Here is an 8014-nt window from a genome sequence, read left to right on the forward strand (position 1 = left end):
GGCCAAAGGCACACTCGACAGTCATTCTGCCCTGGCTCAGCCTGTTGTCGAACTGCTCCTTACTGCTGTCAAGGTTCCCCGTGTGTGGCTTCATAAGCCACAGCATTAAGGGGTAGGCAGGGTCTCCGAGGATCACAATGGGCATTTTGACTTCCCCTAAGGTGATCTTCTGGTCCGGGAAGAAAGTCCTTGCTTGTAGCTTCCTGAACTGGCCTGAGTGCGTCATGCACCTTTCTGGACTAGCCTGTGTTAATGTCCGTGAAATATAGAGAAATATCGCTTCTGATTAATGTACTCGGTGGGTAGGTGGTCTGGTACTAGAATTAGAATATGTGTGCCATCTATTGCCCCTCTGCAGTTAGGGAAGCCCATTTGTGCAAAGCCATTCATAATGTCACGCATGTTGCCCAGTGACTATCTTTCAAAGCAGGATGCGATTAATGGCCCTGCACACTTCCATCAACATGAGTTCAATGGTCGACTCTCCCACTCTGAACTGGTTAGGAACCAATCGGTAGCAGTCTGGAGTAGCCAGCTTCCACGGTGCAATCACCACACACTTCTCCAATAACAGGGCAGCTCTCCTTCTCGTGTCCTTGCACCACAGGGTTGGGGTGAGCTCATCACACAGTCCCATTAATGTGGCTTTCCTCATCCGAAAGTTCTGCAGCCACTGGTCGTCATCCCAAATGTGCATGACGATGTGATCCTACCACTCAGTGCTTGTTTCCTGAGCCCAAAAGCGGCGTTTCACTGTGGTCACACAAGCAATGTGAATGCCACAAGCAATCTCTTGTCGTAGCTACTACATGTGGCAAGATCAATGTGGAACTCCTCTTGCCTTTGTAGTTTAAGGAATAATTCCACTGCCACTCATGACGTGTTAGTGAAAGTGAGCAGCATATTGGTCAACAGTGTGGATCCATCCCTGCAGATGGAAGAAACAGAGTGCGCAATACACAAACCATTGAAAGATGGCGCCAAATGTAAATGGAAGCACCGGGATTTCTGGGATACAAAACAATGCATCATGGGGCATTGGGACAGGACCCAGGATGCCCCACGACCCTCTCCACCTTCCCGCAACTCTTAGCAGCAGAAGAGGAAGAGATGCTCTGTGGGATAGCTGCCCCAGAGTGCACTGCTCTGAATACTGATGCAAGTGCCGCAAGTGTGAACACGCTATTGCGCAGGCAGCTGACAGTGTGAACACACAACAGTTGTGTCCCTTCAGCGCTCTCTGAGTGGCGATGTGACTCTGCTGGTGTAGACATACCCTTATGTCACTTGGGGTGGTGGTGTTTTCTTCACGCCCTTGAGCAACATACGTTTTGCCAATACAAGTGGTAGTGCAGACATAGCCACTGTCTCTCTCACCAACAGAAGTTGGTCCAATAAAAGATATTACCTCACCCACCTTGTCTCTCTGTATTACATACACACACAGAGAGAGAGAGATATGGAGACACAGAAGAGAACTGTTATGTGCAGCCTTTTACATGCATAGGAAGTAGATGTTTATTAAAGCCAAGATTTTCAAACGTAGGTGCCTAGAATTTGACTACTAAATAAAAAAATAGGTGCATAAACATGGAGTTAGGAGCGAAACTTTAGGTATCCGGTTAGAAAATTTTCGTCTTCATTCAGATCTGAGCTTGGGTCTCCCACTTTATTGCCTGAGGTTGTATTGGATGAATTATTGCATAAGGTATTTTTGTCAATGTGCAAACACTGGTGTCACACCCCTTCATTTGCAATGTGTCACACCCTTTCATTTGCAAATACAGTGTAACTGCAAAATAGACTTAAACGTGTCTCATTCTCCAAAGCTTATGATATAAAGTTAACAAACTGCAAAATTCTTCAACTATGGTGTGAAACGCTCAGCTAAATTTGCCAGAATGGTCCAGCAGCCACATACTATGTTGGAAAGAAAAAAGTATAGATAATTTATACTTCGTGTGAGCTACCATGTAGAGCATATATATTTAATAACCTTTGTGAACTCTACCACCCAACTTCTCAATACAGGGATAAATTTAAACTCTACTTGGGGTTATTTAAATGCCTATTTCATTAAGCAATGGTTGTCTAAGAAACAGTGACCCAGACTAGGGATGTGACAAGAAAGAATGGTAGTCTAAAAAAAAAAAAGTCTCATACAAAGGCCAGGCATTCAGGCACTTAAAAAGCATTTGGCTTAAATTCTGATCTCACTTACAGAGCTTTCATACCAGTGTAACTCTAATTGAGTTACTTTTAATTTACACCAGGTGTCAGTGATATCAGAATCAATGCTCTGGTCGTTGTCCTCTGATTTTCTTTATTTACATTCTGTTTAAAGCTGAAATGTCTAGAGATTTATCAAGGCTGAAAGGAGAATGGTTTATCCCTCTCTATCCTCTTCACTACTAGCATTTTTCTGTGGGATGCCCAATCTCTCCTTCCTGCTCCCAGTTGTAATTTGGTGACTCATCTGTAGCCTAGAGGATAGGGCACCTGACTTCTTTGTTTAACAGCTGCTACAAGTTGCTGCACAAATCACCTGACACTGTAAAGTGGGACAGCTTGCAGCTTACCGCTGGAAACACATACATCATATTTGCAATGCAAAATCTCTTACAGGCCCTGAGAAGAAGCCTTATCTAATTTATTTGGGGATTTATTCTATCTATCTATAAGGGACCTGAGAAGTGCCATACAAGAGTTTAGCCCCAGAACTCCAATATTATCTGCATGGTGCTAGTTTTGCAATCATAGCTGAATCTTGAAAACCATGGCAACTGAATGATTAGCAGAAAATTTGACTAGGTTTTGTGAGTTTCCCCTTCCCCTTCCTTGCTCACTATAGCTCATAGAATAATCATCTTCCAGTTTGCCAGTTTTCCATCTCAGTTTCTCTCATGTATAGTGGTTTTTTAAATTTTTATTATTAATTAGGCTTGGTTCATTATAAAATGTGGGGTGAATTCAGTGTGTATGAAAGGTGCTGGATGCATAGTCCTGGGGAGTGAAGTCTTATTCGGTCTACTCGCGTGACTAAAGTTACTCAGAGGTACATATGTTTCCAGGATGGGCCCTAGACTTGCATCAGCATAGCTGGCAAATTTCTAGAGGTGTTTCAGTCAACTCACTGAATTGGCAGTATATTATTAAAGAGAGTGTGCTTGGTAAAACTGATGAAATCTATACAAACACACACACGACATAGTTTGAAGAAGCAGAAAAGTTATGTGTAACACAAGCTCATGTTTTCCACATTTACAATAAACATTCTTTGGTACCCATGGTGCAAATTATGTCTATGTTTATACTACCGCTAGTTCGACGCTCTGGCGAGCGATGCACCGGGGATCGATTTAGTGGGTCTAATGAAGACAACAGAGTGCTCTCCGGTCAACCTCGGTACTCAACCTGGAACAAGAAGAGTAAGGTAAGTCGACAGGAGAGTGACTCCGGTAGACCCAGTGCAGCGTAGACGCTACAGTAAGTCAACTTAAGCTACGTTGACTCCTGCTACATTATTCACATAGCTGGAGTTGCATAACTTAGGTTGACTTACCAGGATAGTGGGGACGTAGCCTACATTTTGACTTACACACACACACAAAATCTGCATCTATAGCCAATGAATGGGCAAAACCACTTTGCTTTGCTGGAATATCAAGGATATCACACTGGTGAAGGTCATATTCCTCTTAAGAAAATCTTAAGGAACTATGCAGAACAGACAAATAATTAATACATAGACATAAGGTAACATTTTCAAAAGCACTTAAGTTTCAGATCCTCAAAGATATTTAGGATCTTAACTTCCATTGAAATCAGATTGCCAGTCAATAAAATTTAGGTTCCTAAGTGCCTAAACCACTTTTGAAAATGGGTCTTAGGTTCTTAATTCACTTAGGTGCTTTTGAAAATGTTACCCATCATATCTGTTTAATCAGAAAACTATCTTAAAAGAACACCAGGGTTGCACAGGGAAACATTCAAAAAAGTCAGGTTATCCCAAAGCCAAGTTTGCATATGCAATCTTAACTCTGCCCTCTTGTGCGTTATGATACAAACTTCAATGATATGATTACGTATTTCTCAGATAATACAATGCAACATCATACAACCACAGCCCCCAACTAAAACCTCTCCAGCGCATCATCAAAGATCTACAACCTATCCTTAAAGATGATCCCTCACTCTCACAGATCTTGGGAGACAGGCCAGTCCTCACTTATAGACAGCCTCCCAACCTGAAGCAAATACTCACCAGCAACCACACACCAAACAACATAAACACTAACCCAGGAACCTATCCTTGCAACAAAGCCCGATGCCAGTTCTGACCACATATCTATTCAAGTGATACCATCATAGGACCTAATCACATCAGCCATGTCATCAGGGGCTCGTTCACCTGCACATCTACCAACGTGATATATGCCATCATGTGCCAGCAATGCCCCTCTGCCAAACCGGACAGTCTCTATGCAAAAGAATAAATGGACACAAATCTGACATCAGGAATCATAACATTCAAAAACCAGTGGGAGAACACTTCAACCTCTCTAACCACTCAGTGACAGACTTAAAGGTGGCAATTTTGCAACAAAAAAACTTCAAAAACAGACTCCAAAGAGAGACTGCTGAACTCGAATTAATATGCAAATTAGACACAATTAACTCAGGCCTAAACAGAGACTGGGAATGGTTGTGTCATTACACTAACTGAATCTATTTCCCTATGTTAAGTTCTCCTCACACCTTCTATGGGTCATCTTAATTATCACTTCAAAAGGTTTTTTTCTCCTGCTGATGATAGCTCATCTCAATTGATTAGACTCTTCCTGTTGGTATGCATACTTCCACCTTTTCATGTTCTCTGTATGTATAAATATCTCCTGTCTGTGTGTTCCATTCTATGCATCCGAAGAAGTGAGCTGTAGCTCACGAAAGCTCATGCTGAAATAAATTTGTTAGTCTCTAAGGTGCCACAAGTCCTCCTGTTCTTTTTGCGGATACAGACTAACACGGCTGCTACTCTGAAACCATACAATTTCTACAGTCTTTGAGACAGACTTGCATAGCATCTTGTAATACTGAGTACTAAAGCTGCTCAAAACCTCAGGGGGGGAGTTCTCCATGAAAACTTTAAAATGACCCTTTTTCTTTGTTCCATGGGGGGAAAAAACATGAGTGATGTTGCCACAATAAAGATGTCGTGCATGCCAGGGATCTTCAACTTCTTTGGCCCCCTGCCAACTTGGACCAAGACATTTGTCTGAGGTCATGCAGGATGCTACCACTTGTAGCTAATTTTGCCATGATACCAAAACTATTTTTTTTTAAATAAAAGGAGTGGAGTAGTACTGCAAATATATATCAATTAAGTGTTGTTCCCAAGGCAATAGATCCAGAAGCTAGAATTAAAAGGCCTGATTTGCTGTTTACTCTGCATTTTATGTAGTCATTTACATCAGCGCAAAATGGATATAAAAAAAAAAATCCCAGATCAGCATTTACAGCAACTTTGGACTCACTTTGTCTTAGTGTCAATGCAAGGTACAGGGTAAAACAGAATTAGATTCAAAATATTTTGAGGGGTGGTGCTTGGGAACGGGGGCGGGGCGCTGTCCTCACACTTATTTAGTTCATTCCAAATGCCATTACTGGTTCATTTGTTCACATATTTATTTGTAATTGTATCCAGTCTTTAGTAATGGCAATCATGCAGCAATGAAATGCAAGAGGCAAGGAACAATAGCGTTAACAGAATCCATCCCCTTCTTGCTTAGAGTTTCTCTAAAAAGTTGGAATCAACTTTCTCCAAAGTAACTAGCTTGGATTCAGGCCTTCTGGCCTGGGTGCTTCCAATAGGAGCAGATTTCTGACTCCTGTTGTGGAAGAAACTTCCACTTGTCCAGCCCCAAAGGGGGAAAGAGAACTTCCAGAGAAGGCTGGTAATAATCAGCCAGGTTCTTGACAAACTCCAGCTATTCTAATGCGTTGTTATTACCTTAGGAGTCAGAGGCCCGCAGGGAGGATTGAAAACTGCTGTTGCTTGTACAGCTATTCACTGCTGGCCCAGCCCATGACCACGAGAAGGAGGCAGAGGAACGTTACGGGAGACTAGTAAAATTATGCAGGAGCACTAGTCCCTGGTAGCGTTCCCTGGCTCTGAAATGCACTGTGTGCAGGTAAGCCCTGCATCTAAGCCATATTTGAGATGGTTTTCTCCTTTAGCACTGACCTTTCGCTGTGGGTTTGCAGTCAACTTGGATGGGCCATATGTCTTTGGCAGGCTGGTGGCATGAGCTGCTAGACCGATCACAGCTGCTGTGGTTTATGGAGAGCTGCCTGCAGGGCCAGACACTGAGATGTCTGGAGAAGAGAAATTCAGGTTTGCCTTTTCTTGCACATGCCAACTATTTGCATGCTCTGCTGGCACAGGCAGGCTAGTCTGCTCTGCTGTGCAGCGAAGAGAAGCCAGAGGGTGGTATGGTGGAACAGCAGCCCAGGTTACGCCACACTGACTGATGTACACACACATGTTTTGCAGGTTCACTTTCACAGGCAGGCTGGTATTATGGGCTACACTCCTCTGCTGCGTAGCTGAGGGATACTATTGGAAGGCTTGACAGAATGGCAGGTTGAGCTAGGCTGTCTGTGGGAGTATGTCATTCCAGGGTGCTATTCAGACCAGGGAGGGGCTGTGTCCCCTCTGCCCTGCAACCTGGGGTGCCTCTCAATCATAGGCATCGACACCATGGGTGCTCCAGGGCTGGAGAACTCATGGAAAAAAATTAGCAGGTACTTAGCATCCACCAGGAGCCAGCTCTCCCTTCCCCACAAGTGCCTCCCACATGCTGGCGGCCCTGGTGATCAACTCCTCCCCCTCCCTCCCAGCACCTCCCACCCACCACAATCAGCTGTTCCGGGGCATGCAGGAGGTGCTCGGGGGAGGGGGCAGAACTGGGTGGGAAGAGGCGAGGCGGCGCAGAGCGGAGGAGGGACAAGGTGGAGGCGGGGCCTTGGGGGAAGGGGTGGAGTGGGGGTGGGGCCTGGGGCTGAGCAGGGATTGAGCACCCCCAGGGAAAGGAGGAAGCCGGCACCTATTCTCACAATGCTTTGCCACTGTAGCTCCCAACCTGGCTCCTTTCAAACAGCCAAGCAGCATGCTGAGTGTCTGTGTATAGCCACAATCCAGGTCTAGCTCCTCTGAGCCCAGCAGCCTCTTAGCCACACACCAGCCACACTCTGGCTTTGGTTACTACCTGCAGGGTGACCCCAACACCTTCCCTGTCCTGGATTTCCCCCCATTAATGTGTGGTCGGCACTGTCCAGCCCTCTCCTGGACACTCCAGATAGATCCATTGGCTGCCCAAGGGGATCAACATACAACGGTCTGCTACCTTAAATGATGTTACCCGCACAGGTCAGCTTAAAAACAACCCTGGATTACTTTTAATAAAAGAATAAACCAAGTTTATTTAACTAAAATGAGATAGATTTTAAGTGAGTACAAGTACAAGGCATTAAAGACAGAAACAATGACAAAAGAAATAAAGATAAAACACTTTCTAAACTTAAACTAGATTTGGTTCAAGGCAAAATTCTTACCACATGTTTCCAGTAATATTGATAAGCAAACTCTCAAGCCAGGATCTGCTCTCAAAGTCCAACGGCTGTGTCTTTTGTCTGCTTGGGTGAAAAGAGAGAGATGGATAGAGAAAGAGAACTCGGGGCGGTTTTGCTCCCCACTTTTATAGTTCAGTCACCCTTTGAAATGTATTTTCCTGAGGGTGACCCCTAGTTAAAGTTCCCTGCGACTGTGAGGATGGAGACAGGGGGCCTGGCAGTGAAAGAGGTTGCTGTTTCTTCTCACCTGTGCTGAAACGCAGATTTCCCTTGTCTCCTGTCTTCACCCTCTCGCTGTCTGAGAACCCTCTTTAAAACTTGTATGTAAAATCGAAAGAAACACCACATTTCTTTGCTTAAGAATTGCTTGACCAGTTCTGCC

General features: G+C 44.3%; 1 long non-coding RNA gene across 1 annotated transcript; it reads right to left on the minus strand.

Annotated features, from left to right (window-relative positions):
- Positions 1 to 3300: 3300 nt before the first annotated feature.
- On the minus strand, positions 3301 to 7692 carry LOC120401625. The gene is made up of 3 exons (XR_005596603.1): positions 7615 to 7692; positions 6245 to 6375; positions 3301 to 3414 (listed from the first exon to the last, which is right to left on the minus strand). It is a non-coding gene; the product is annotated as an uncharacterized LOC120401625 (long non-coding RNA).
- Between the last annotated feature and the right edge of the window lie 322 nt (positions 7693 to 8014).

The sequence above is a fragment of the Mauremys reevesii genome, linkage group 3, assembly GCF_016161935.1.
Source record: "Mauremys reevesii isolate NIE-2019 linkage group 3, ASM1616193v1, whole genome shotgun sequence".
Lineage (NCBI taxonomy): Eukaryota > Metazoa > Chordata > Testudines > Geoemydidae > Mauremys > Mauremys reevesii.